Source organism: Schistocerca gregaria, chromosome 5 (genome assembly GCF_023897955.1).
Source record: "Schistocerca gregaria isolate iqSchGreg1 chromosome 5, iqSchGreg1.2, whole genome shotgun sequence".
Taxonomy (NCBI): Eukaryota; Metazoa; Arthropoda; class Insecta; order Orthoptera; family Acrididae; genus Schistocerca; species Schistocerca gregaria.
Genome location: NC_064924.1, coordinates 475255295 through 475268501, shown reverse-complemented (window position 1 = coordinate 475268501; position 13207 = coordinate 475255295).

The following is a 13207-nucleotide window of genomic DNA, read 5'->3' as shown; positions in this document are numbered from 1 at the left end:
GATTTTCTCTGCCTCGTGATGACTGGGTGTTGTGTGATGTCCTTAGGTTAGTTAGGTTTAAGTAGTTCTAAGTTCTAGGGGACTGATGACCACAGCAGTTGAGTCCCATAGTGCTCAGAGCCATTTAAACCATTTTTTTATCGCACAAAAATAGCATTTTTCGAATTAAAATCCTGTAATGCAGCATTTAAATTTTATTATTTAACTGAATAAAAATTTGCTATACACTTTACGATTCTACGAATCCATGAGACTACAAAAACTGAAATAACTGAAATCATTAAGGATTTCAACCTGATATACTAACTTCATAGGAACAATCATTATCTTAAAAAAAGGAAATTTAATTTTAATAATTGGTCACGTGCGCACTGTGGGCTCCGTAAAAACTTTTTGTATATATATTTAGTTCATCCACCCTGAAATCGAGAATCTCTACAGTTTTTGCCAGTTATCAAATGGTTCAAATGGCTCTGTGCACTGTGGGACTTAACATCTGAGGTCATCAGTCCCCTAGAACGTAGAGCCACTTAAACCTAAATAACCTAAGGACATCACAAACATCCATGCCCGATACAGGATTCGAACATGCGACCGTAGCGGTCGCGTGGTTACAAACTGAAGCGCCTAGAACCACTGGGCCACACCGGCCGGCGCCTGTTATCGATATCGATACTGGCAAGATGTTGGTTCTGGTAATTCCAACCCCGTATCAAAATATCTACAATAATTCCTCAGACTAGCCCGGACATACAAAAAGAAACGAGCAGGTAACTTCAGTTTCTATTTGTAGAGAGAGAATATATAGTAAAAACTTTTTATTTATTTCTTAAAACATGGCTAAAACTTGTGTTTTATGTTCATGTGTTAATGTACGTCAATTATGTGTTTAACGGATGATGAATGCAATGTATGTTCACATGCCAAAAGATATTTTTATGTGATGTAATTTAATAAATTCTTGATTTTTTACTTTACTTGTACTGTGAAATCTTACTTCTTTCCGAATTTCTTGATTCTAGGTCAACTAGAAATACGCACTAGGTTTTGATGAGTGAGTTTTCAAGTATCAAAAGACGAGAAATAAATGTTTGCATTGACTTCAAAGCTTACAATTTTTACGCCACCAAAGCACTATAGAGATTATTATGTGACATAACTTTGAACTTGATTCGTCAACCCTTCCCATAGCAAAAGTATCCTTAACAGTCGGGCAGACAACAGACGAACAACAGAACTGTCCTATAATGCTTCCGTTATTATGGATTTGAGGCACTGCTGCTTGTGAGTGCGAGAGATAGGTGTCGGCTGGTTAGAATTAAACTGACGGTGTTCCGAGTGTTGCAATGTGAGCTGTATACGTCGCAGAATCCTGAAACATCTTAAGTGAGCTCGCAGAGTAAGCTGACACGAGGTGAAAATGTGGCGCTGTAAGCAGTCAGAATGTGATGTGGGTGCAAGAAAGGGGAGAACGATCAAACACATGATACGGTGGTTGTGGCACATTTATTAGGATATGTTCACAAGTTACAACGTGTGTTGAGAATGGTCTCAGCAACACGCTGCATCCGTATCACGGCATGGTCGACAGTTGCTCGTAGCATATAATCACAGCGATGTGTCGTCGCATGCTGTCTTTCAGATCACAAATTGCCCGAATACATCCAAGATAAACACAACCAGGAGTCACATGGATTTAGTCTGGGGGATGTGCAAGGCCGCACATCATGAAATTGCCTAGTTGATGATGCGGTCATTACCGAAGGTTTATCGAAGCAAATTTTTCACCTGGAATGCGACCCAGCTTGCATGAAAAAGGTAGCGTGAACAAAGTTGCCTTCTTGCAAAGATGGAATCACGTGTTGTACAATGAGGTCTTTATAACGTGCAGATATCACTCTACACATAACAGGACCTCGTGGTGCCATCTCCTCGAAGAAAAATAGACCGAGAATGAAGGAGCTTATGTAACCACACCATTAGCTGAGTGCAGTGGAAGTTCCTGCACAACGTGGGGTGACTATAACACAATATGCGACAGTTCTATGCATTCACGCCGCCGTGCAGAGTAAAATGTGCCTCGTCCGTCAAAAGAATATTCCCCGGCCACATGTCATACATTTCCATGCGCTCCAAAGAATTAAGGGCAAAGTCACAGTATTGTAACCTATCTTCGGCCTACATTTGGTAGAGATTATGGATCTTGTAGGGATACCAACGTAAAATGTACCGCAAAATCTTTTAGACTTAACCAGGGGAGAGACAAAACCCGTTTCAAGCACTAGCTGCAGGTTTTGAGGCGTATCCCGCACTGTACACGTCCTAAACAACTGCAGTGGAAGTGGATCGCCTCCCTTTCCCTCCTGCATCACCTAATTCCCCTGTTTCTTCAAATTCCTCAGTCTCTGTCATATGTTCCAAATCGTAACGAATCCTATTCTCACTATACCTCTTTTGCTTCTATTGATTTTACCCTGTATTCATCTGATTTTGTATCCTTGTCTTCTTTATATTTTACTTCGAAAAAACCACTATATCTAGATTAAGCCTTTGTATTTGCCTTTTAAGACTTTCTAGCTTCCCCACCATGTTTAATCGTCGAACATTATAATCTCCATCACCTAGAATATGACCCGTTTGTTGGCTTTTCAATCTCTTTCTCATGATCACGTTATCCTTGGTACGCCCCTCCAAGAGATCCGAATGGGAACCAATACATAATCTTTTGCCAATAGACAGGTCATCACCACACTTTTTTTAAGTTACAGGCCGCGTTTCCTGTGAAAAAAACTTTATCTGTCGTTAATACAATCGTTTCCATTACCTTCCGCATGTTCATGTCATTGATCAGTGCTGATTCTTATAACTTACTAGACAATTTCTCATCCCAAGGACAAGAAGGTGCTATGAAAATATGTACTCGTACGCCCTCTTTGACGACACCATTGGTGGAGTGTAGATATCACCTTATTCCGGGAGTTTTGAGGATGAATTTTATTCAGAATGTAGACAGCCAATATAGAAAGTAACAGTCGTAAAATATTAAATATAATTATAAACAGAAGAATACAAGACTGGCATAAGAAACCTTAGATCAGTTTGGATTACGGAGAAAGGCAGTAACACGGAAGGCAATCCTGATCCTACGACTTCTCTCAGAAGACAGACTGAGGAAATGGAAACCTATGTATACTGCATTTGTAGATTCAGAAGAAGCGCTTGACAGTTTCTACTGGAATACATTCCAAAGCATGCGAGTTCTGCAAGTAGCAGGGATATAATACAAGGAGCGAAAGATTGCCGGCCGCGGTGGTCTCGCGGTTCTAGGAGCGTAGTCCGGAACCGTGCGACTGCTACGGTCGCAGGTTCGAATCCTGCCTCGGGCATGGATGTGTGTGATGTCCTTAGGTTAGTTAGGTTTAAGTAGTTCTAAGTTCTAGGGGACTAATGACCACAGAAGTTGAGTCCCATAGTGCTCAGAGCCATTTGAACCATTTTTGAGCGAAAGATTATCTAAAACTTCTACAGGAAGAGACGAAGGACATTGAAGGGAAACAGTAGCTGAGAAGCGCTTCTATTGGGATCGAGCCTTTTTACTAACACTGAATATATATTTAAGTGTTAGGACGTCTTTTCTGAATGTACGATGTTGCAGTGCCTGTGTTGTTCAGAAGAACGTTGCAAAGTTCCTTCGGATGTACTCGTAAGTCCAAAGCAGCAGGCAACGTGGCTACTACATCCGTTATGAAATACATGAAAGATACTCACAGTTATGAATAATGGCAACCATCAGTTGTACAATGGAAGGACGAAGGAACTTCGCCTCGTCGTTTATACAACATAGTCACTGCAATATCGAATTTATCCACCAACACCGAGCAAACGAATTCAATTAAATTGTCTCCTCTGTATCTGAATATACATAATGAATGTACGGGACTATACAGGTTGCAGACACGTGGCTGAGGCGTGTGGAAGTTTGGGTCTGGCCGTGAGTCGTGCTCGGGTAGCCTAACGTTATGGCGACCGATCGCTCAACTTCCGGTCCGGCACACATTTCCATTTTCGTAATTGCGTTATACAGCTGATGGTTGTCCGTATTCACAAATGCGAATATATTTCATGTGTTTTCTAAAAGTATTTTCCTGGAGTGTAGCGCTGTACGAATGTGAAATGTGGACGATAAATGATTCAGAAAAGAGCTCCTGAAGTGTTGGCTTAGAGAACTAGATTAAATTATTGGGTCGGATAATTAAAGAACAGGTACTGAATGGGATAAGGGGGGAAAAGAAATTTATGGTACAACTTGAATAAAAGAAGGGATATTTTGATTGGCCCCATCCTGAGAGATCAAGAAATATGGGGGAGGGGGGGGGGGGAGTGGGGGGATAAAATGGTAGAGAGGTACCAAGGTCTCATTACAGTAACCAGGTTCAAATGGATGTGATCTGCAGTAGTCATGCAGACTTGAACAGACATGCACAGAATAGGCTAGCTTGGAGAGATGAATGAAATCAGTCGTTAGACCGAAGAAAACAACACAACAACAACAACTACTACTACTACCACTACTATTACTACAAGCAACTGCTAAGATGGAATGCATTGATTAGAGGTCAGAGACATTATTCAGTACGGTTTCCTATGATAATAACGATGCTAATTTCAGTTTGTAAGAGTGAAGGGTATTTTATTGGCTGCAGTGCGACTAACATACATATTAAGAATAAATTAATTCTGCGCAAAAGGTATAATATAGCCATCGATAAAATGTGATTTTGACTACGAGATGTAATATACAGAGATGATAAAGTGCAAACAAAAATGATCTGCGCTTTGCAAAGCAGAAACTTGGTGAACAATGGCAGAGCAGGTGGGTGCAGCGGAGATATGACAGTTTAAATGCGAAATAGCAATGCCACTTTGGCGCGAAAATGCAAGTTAATGTTTTGAGCTCTTTGTTACGGAGTACGATAAGTCATTTTAACTGACTTGACAGTTTTTCATGGTAGAACATTGTGAATAAATACACAAGAAAACACTTTTTCTCACACTTATTACTCGAAAAACATGTTGCGGACCGTAAGCCGCTATGTAACTCTTCATTATTGCTGTTAGTTTCGATTTTTACTGATCATCATCAGGCAAAAGTAGATTTTAAATTACAGTGTACATGTGGATGTATACGCCGCCCTCCCAAAAAGTTCCGATACTGATTTTACTTCTGCGTCAGCACAGTAACTACGGTGGCAGCTTGAACTGACAACAGTAAACAACGGATGCACATGTGAACAGGCAGACTTAAAGTAGTGAACATGCGGCAGTAGTGTGTCAAGGTGTTACAAATCGCAATGGAACAAAATCTCTAAACCAAGTGTTAAAGACATTATTCCGTACGTTTAGAAGGAGAGATAACTGCCTGCAAAGTTTATCCCACATACCAAAACTCCCGATCAGAAAACAATGACGATTGGGCGCCTGTCACAACTCAATTGAAATACGCGGACAGTTCTTTCTTGGAAAAACTCATCACGGGTCACGAGACTTCGTGTTATCAATTCGAATCTACCACGAAACAGTTAAGTACAGAAAATGGGTCTTTGACTGTTCGTCAAGGCCGAAAAAGGTGCAAATGAGGCGCGGGAACAACTTCCCAAAGGAGGACCTCACTGGCCCTTCACATGGTTGCATTAACTCAAGTGGAGGAGGACCTTTGAAACTCTAAAACCATAATCATAATTTTTATCTTTTTTTCATTAATCTAGTCTCGATGGTTTCTGGATGGGTTAGGCCCCAGATGAAATGCTATCCCCCGCTACACAATGCTAATAACGCGAACTCTACAATAACACTCAATATCTTATTGAGTTCTGTTGTCGAAATAGTGCGTTTGACACTATGATCGAATAAGACTAGAAAATTGACTTCCAACGCGAAACAACATTTTGACACTATTGGCAAAAAACTGTCGGTTGTTTCAGTACGATAAAATTAATCCGTTTAGAATCTTAACTGATATTCCTACTCATTACGCAAAAGTCTCGGACGTGACAGTCATGTAAGGACAACTGAATCCTATCATTTTTATAGGCGTTGAATGACAGATATCGACAAAGTAGAATTTCACATTACGGTCAAGATAGAATTTTGGAAGGCCACTGATAGCCGAGCGGTCTAAGAGTGTGTAAGCTTAGGGACTGATAACCTTAGCAGTTAAGTCCCATAAGATTTCACACACATTTGAACATTCTGAAGGCCACTGAGGATAGCAAAAGCCGAGAGCTGAAACACATCCGGCGTTGTTTTCTCCGCGTTGTCAGCTACTGTCAAAACGTCAGTCTGTCAGTATGATAGCCAGAGTCCCTCGACGGCTGTTGCCTGTCAGGCATGGAAGCCTGGCGGTCCCCAGAGAAGTCTGCCGCGATTCCCAAGGGACGCCGTGGCCGCCACCCCAGACGCTGCAGTCCGGGACGACGGGAAGGTTGATAAAAACTGCCCACTCAGATACTGCAGCCAAGTCAACGTTCACTGGAATTCTTTACTCTGTTTATGTTTTACTGCGTGAGCATTCTGCGTTTTCCGGTTCCTTATTTACCCCAGTCTTATATTACGATATTTCTGTGCCTGTGTTTTTAAGAAGAACGATCACTGCATCGTTCTTCTTAACAGTAGATGCACTGCAATATCGTAATACACTGAGATGACGAAAGTCATGAGGTACCTCTTAGTATAGTGTCGGACCTGGTGTAGTGCAGCAACTCGATGTGGCATAGATGCAGCAAGTCTTTGGAAGTCCCCTGCACAAATACTGAGCCCTGCTGCCCCTACAGCCATTCATAATAGTAAAAGTGTTGCCGATGCACAGTTTGCTGTGCTAACTGACATCTCGATTATGTCCCATAAATGTCCGTTAGGACTCATGTTGGACCATCTGGATGGCCACCTCATTGTCCAAAACGTTCTTCAAACCAATCGTGATCAGTTGTGGCACGGTGACATAGCGACTCATAATTTATTAAAATACCATCGTTGTTTGCTGCAGATGGTAGCCAACCATTTCCGGTCAATGTTCGGTTCATATGGACCACAGTACCCTGTACATTCCATGTAAACACAGCTCACACCATTACGTAGTCACCATTAGCTTTCACTGTGCCTTGTTGACAACTTCGGTCCATGGATTCGTGGAGTCTGGATCACCCTCGAAACCTACTGTCAGCTGTTACCAACTGAAACCGGGATTCATCTGACCAGGTCACGGTTTTCCAGTCGTCTAGGGTCTAACTGTGGTCAAGAGCCTAGGAGACACGCTGCAGGCGCTGCCATAGCCCATTAACGTCAATGGCCTGATGCAAGTTCAAATGATTGAAATGGCTCTGAGCACTATGGGACTTAACATCTGAGGTCATCAGTCCCCTATCCTTAGAAATACTTAAACCTAAATAACCTAAGGACAGCACACACATCCATGCCCGAAGCAGGATTCTAACCTGGGACCGTAGTAGCATCGCGGTTTCGGACTGAAGCGCCTAGAACCGCTCGGCCACAAAGGACGGCGGCCTGATGCAAGTCTTTCAGCTGGCATCACTTCGGTGACTTGAATGTCTCTAACCCATACCAGTATTACTACCGAGAAAAGAGGACCTGCAGTTTAATGTGGAATCAGAATCACGTGGTGTACCTGGCGAATCTTCACTTCTTTGAGAGGTAAAGGCTAGATTAAAAGCAGGTTGAAAATTCCGTAGTCCGACAAGGACTTGCGTCCTTCTGGTTTCCAAGGAGTCTCTTAAGTAGACCACCGGCGAGATTGACTTATTGGTCCAGAAATTGATATTAATTGCCAGATACTACGAGGAACCATTTCTGCACTGTCCTCGTGGATCCGTTCATCGCACGTCCCACATTGATATCTGTAGCTATTTCCAGCAGTGTTGCTTGTCTGTTAGCCCCGACAACTCTACACAAACTCTGCTGCTTTGGGTCGCTAGGTGAAGGTCGTCGGCCACTGCGTTGTTCTTGGTAAGAGGTGATGCCTGAAATGTGTTATTCTCAGTACACTCTTGACGCTGTAGACTCGGAATATTAAATTCACTAACTATTTCCGAAACTGAATGTTACATGTGTCTAGCTTCAGCTGTCATTCCGCGTTCAAAGTCTGTTAATTCCTCTCTTGCGGCTGTAATCACATCGTAAATATTGTCACGTGAAACACCAGAGCGCAAATGACGTCAAATCTCAGAATGAGATTTTCACTCTGCAGCGGAGTGTGCGCTGATATGAAACTTCTTGGCAGATTAAAACTGTGTGCCCGACCGAGACTCGAACTCGGGAACGGAGACGAGATACTGGCAGAAGAAAAGCTGTGAGGACCGGGCGTGAGTTGTGCTTCGGTAGCACAGATGGTAGAGCACTTGCCCGCGAAAGGCAAAGTTCCCGAGTTCGAGTCTCGGTCGGGCACACAGTTTTAATCTGCCAGGAAGTTTGACGTCAAATCTCATTTGGCAAAGACACTACGCTAAGGTACAGCCTACTATCCCGACCGAAACTTGGTTTAAACATTGCAGTTTGTGAAAACTAACCATCACAACTATTTGTAGGGCAAGATTTAAACACGGACATCTTCAGCCTCATGTGTTTGGAATCAGCATCAATGCAGCAGAATTTTGTGCAGAATTTCGTGACCGTCAGAAAGAACTGGTCGAAAATGTAAAGCATCTATTGATCTCTTCAAGCAAGTATAAAGTTGCACAGATATTTTAAATGGCTCTAAGCGCTATGGGACTTAACATCTGTGGTTATCAGTTCCTTAGACTTAGAACTACGTAAACCTATCTAACCTAAGGACATCACACACATCCATGTCCGAGGCAGGATTCGAACCTGCGACCGTAGCAGACGCGTGGTACCGGACTGAAGCGCCTAGAACCGCTCGGTCACAGCGGCAGACTATGAAGTTGCAAAGAGAACATTTATGCAGCAGTTGAGTTCATTAAACGTCCCAGTTTCAACAACAAAATTATTTAAGTTTTTGAGGAGAACAATGTGTAACTGTTTTACCGATGTCATTAAATTAATATCGGAAAGCAATATTACTGTTTAAATTTAAATGTAATTTAAAATATAGCTATAACTCCTTGGAGATATATTCTGCTCTCTTTTAGTGTGTCTTTCGTACGGCCCCTGGTTTAACATGTCCTAATGCATGGTGAGCGTTCTACATCTACGTACATACTAAGCAAATCGCCGATTGTTACGTGGCAGAGGATACCTTTACCGCCATTTTCTTTTCTATTCCACTCGCAAATAGAGCGCGGGAAAATCAATTATCTGTATGTCTTTGTACGAGTCCTGATTTCTCTCATCGTATCTTCGTGGTCAATACACGAAATGGACGTTGGCGCTGTAGAATCATTCTGCAGTTAGCTTCAGATGCCAGTTCTCTAAATTTTCTTAACAGTTTTCCTTGAAAAGAACGTTGCATTCCCTCCAGGGGTTCCCATGACAGTTCACGAAGCTTCTCCGTAATACTTGTGTGTTGTTCAAACCAACCAGCCAGCGTCTGAATTGCTTCGATATCTTTCTTTAATCTATTCTCGTAGGGGTCCCAAACATTGGAACAGTAATCAAGAATTGGTCGCACTTGTATCCCATACGCGGTCTCCTTTGCAGGACAACCACACTTTCCTAAAATACTAGCAATAAACTGAAGGTGCTCGTTACGTTTCATATCGCTTTGCAGCGTAACGTTAATTGACATGACTGTGTCAAGCAGGACACTAGTAATGCTGTATTCTAATTTAACTGAGCTGATTTTCTACTTATCTGCATTAATTTACATTTTTCTTCATTTAGAGCTAGCCGCCATTCATCACACCAACTAGAAACTTCTCAACGATACCACTTTCCCGTACACCACACCACCATCAGTTACAGACGCAGTTTGCTGCTTTACGTGTCCACCAGATCACTTAACGTAAACAGAAAATAACAGATGCCCTATCCTATTACGCTTCCCTGAGCGCTCCTGGCTATATCCTTGTCTCTGACGAACCACCGAGGACAACGGACAACATGCTGAGTTCTATTACTAAATAAGTGTTTGAGTCACTCATGTCTGGGAACCTATTCCATATGCTTGTACCTTCGTATAAGCAAGCATTACACCTCGTGTTCAACAATCTGTCTCTCTCTCTCTCTCTCTCTCTCTCTCTTTCTCTCTTTCCCTCTCTCTCTCTCTCTCTACTATCCGAGCTACTGACACTTCAGCTTTAACATAAATAAATTTGATACATTGCACGTAAATTGACGGAGGACCCGTTATTGTTTCGTTACAGGTTTAGAGATGACTTGCTGGGAATAGTAACAGACCTGGCAGCCTCTTACACTAATAACGGCGTACCGAGCACCACTTTACCAACCGCGTAGAGTAACACAGAAAATTACTCCAAGGTACAACAGGAAGTATACAAAATAGGTCAAAACTTTTATCTGCAGATCAGTGTAATCAGAAATAACCAAAATTACAAAGAAGTTTACAGCCATCTGCCGAGTCATTTTCAACTTGTTATCTATCTACAAAACTTTTTTTTCGCAGAAATGGTTTCACGTAGTATGTGGCAATTAATATCCATTTTTGGATTAATAAGTCACTGGTTTTTATTTCAAACTACGTAAGAGCGTTTCTTGTCGTCCAGGTGGTCTACTTAAGTGATGGCTCGGAAACCGAAAGGACGCAAGTCACTGTCGAACTGCGGAATTTTCAACCTGCCTTTAATATAGCCTTTACCTCTCAAATATGTGAAGATTGACCAGGTACGCCACGTGATTCCACATTAAACTGCAGGTCCTCTTTCCTCGGTAGCCATAATGGAATAGGTTAGAGACATTCAAGTCGCCGAAGTGACGCTAATTGAAAGACTTGCATGAGGCCATTGAACCACACGGATTTATTACCGTCGACGTCTCTCTAAGGTGAAATGTTGCTTCCCCTGCCATAAATCAATTACAGTGCAATTTAAAAATTATATTAGTCGTGTATGGTATTGTCGATCTCGTAAACCGACATACGGCCGGGAGAGCGGAATGCTGACCACATGCCCTTCCGTATCCGCATCCAGCGACGCCTCCTGTGGGCTGAGGATAATGCGGCGGTCAGTCGGTACCACTGGGCCTTCATGGCTTGTTTCGGACGGAGTTTATTTGGTATTGTCGAGATCAAGCAACTTCGCAGTGTACTTACTTCACCACCAATCGTGACCGTGTTTCAAAAGCCTTGTCACGTCTCTGCAAGAGCTATAAGTGGGTAGGTAAGGAAAGAAATGAGAGCGCCGAATATAGATATTAAAAGTTACTTGATTTGCCTTTCCTCTTAGTACGCTATAAGTGGGCATCTAAACCGATTTTACTAAATTAGCCATGTTTTACATAAAAAGGTGTACACCATAACAGACTTATGTCTCCAGTTTTCTATTCGCAATGGTGTCCAGAGCCAAAACAATTTCTTTGAACGATTAAATGAATTTTAAAGTCATGGCAACCCACTACCCTTTAACAATGTACGAGTAGACGAACATCCAGACTATAATCCAGATACGTCCGCTTAACGTGTTACATAACACTCACTTGAAAACTACATCGCCAGAACTGTAGCGTAGTGATGATTAGAGACTAAAAGGGCATTTTAATCCAGCCGACGACAGCCAACTGGGGCAGACTTAACATTCGTAACGGATTACAGTACGACTGGGAGGGCTCTAACCAGCGTAATAAATACGAGGAGGAAGCCAGTATGGATAAAATAGCTTACTGAGCCCAAAAATTAATGCAAACTTCGTAAGCTACAAAGTTACTGGAGTACTGGGCAACAACACATTGCCAGGAAAGAGGTCGACGCACATCGAAAGAGCCATGACCGAACAAATCTGATAAATAACTAGCAATCAGTTGCACTAGGCAAGAAAGAAAAATTGCAGATGTAGGCTACTTCCTGAATATAATCACGATGACTTCAACAAACTTAACAGACAGGAAATAAGGAATTTTTGACACAGTTCGTAGGAATGGAAGAGACTACAGTAAACTTCAATGTATCTCCGTACCACTTCTAAACAAAGTGAAAGTATCCCACAATGTACAGCAGAATAATATTATTAGCTACCTCGAGAATGCGCCAACAGGATCGAGAATCCATTTTGTAGTAACAAATCACACAACGAAATGTCTTTTATAAAACTTTTCTCATAAATCTCTGTACTGATCAAACATTACTTTAAAAATTCACAGTGACCAGTTTCGGCTTGTTACCATCATCAGATCTGTTACAAAACGGAGAAAAAAGCTCTGTAACAATTTTAGGTTCAGTTAGCACAAATCCAATTGCAAGAAAAATTCTAACACTACATAAATACGAGAACATGGCTGACAGCCGCAGTACACCATTAAGAGTATTCTGATACCAATATCAACGTCAAAAGCGCGCAGGTATGTAATAAGTGCTAGTGATTGCCCGAAGTCGTTCTGTACTTACAGAACACGACCAATGGCCAGCAGAGGGTGCTAATAATTTGTTGACTTACGTGTCCACCAATACAGATTCAATATCTTAAAACAGGATTCTAATATTCATGAATTAAAATGGGAGTTAAGAAATTATTAACTTGCTAATGTACCTGCGTGTACAAGTTATTTGACTTTTATATTGGTATCAGAATACTCTTAACGCTATGTCATGCAATAAGGCAAAACCGGTTCAAATGGCTCTGAGCACTATGCGACTTAACTTCTGAGGTCATCAGTCGCCTAGAACTTAGAACTAATTAAACCTAACTAACCTAAAGACATCACACATATCCATGCCCGAGGCAGGATTCGAACCTGCGACCGTAGCGGTCGCTCGGCTCCAGACTGTAGCGCCTAGAACCGGCCAAAACCGGTCATTGCGATATGTCTAGCAATGTGCAATCAAGACGGGAATTTATCGATAAAATACTAAACATGATCGCGGACTCGTTCAAAGTCTTTACATCTTCAGCTGATCAGAATTCACATCAGTCGAGTGTCAGAGTGGCATAAAAATATATTTTGTCTTTCATGTACTGTCCCCGCAGGAACATAAAATTAGACTAGTGGTAGCATTCACTGAAGGGAATAAACAGCTGGGTACATTCTACATCTGCATCTGAATGTGCATCTGCGTCTACATAGGTAC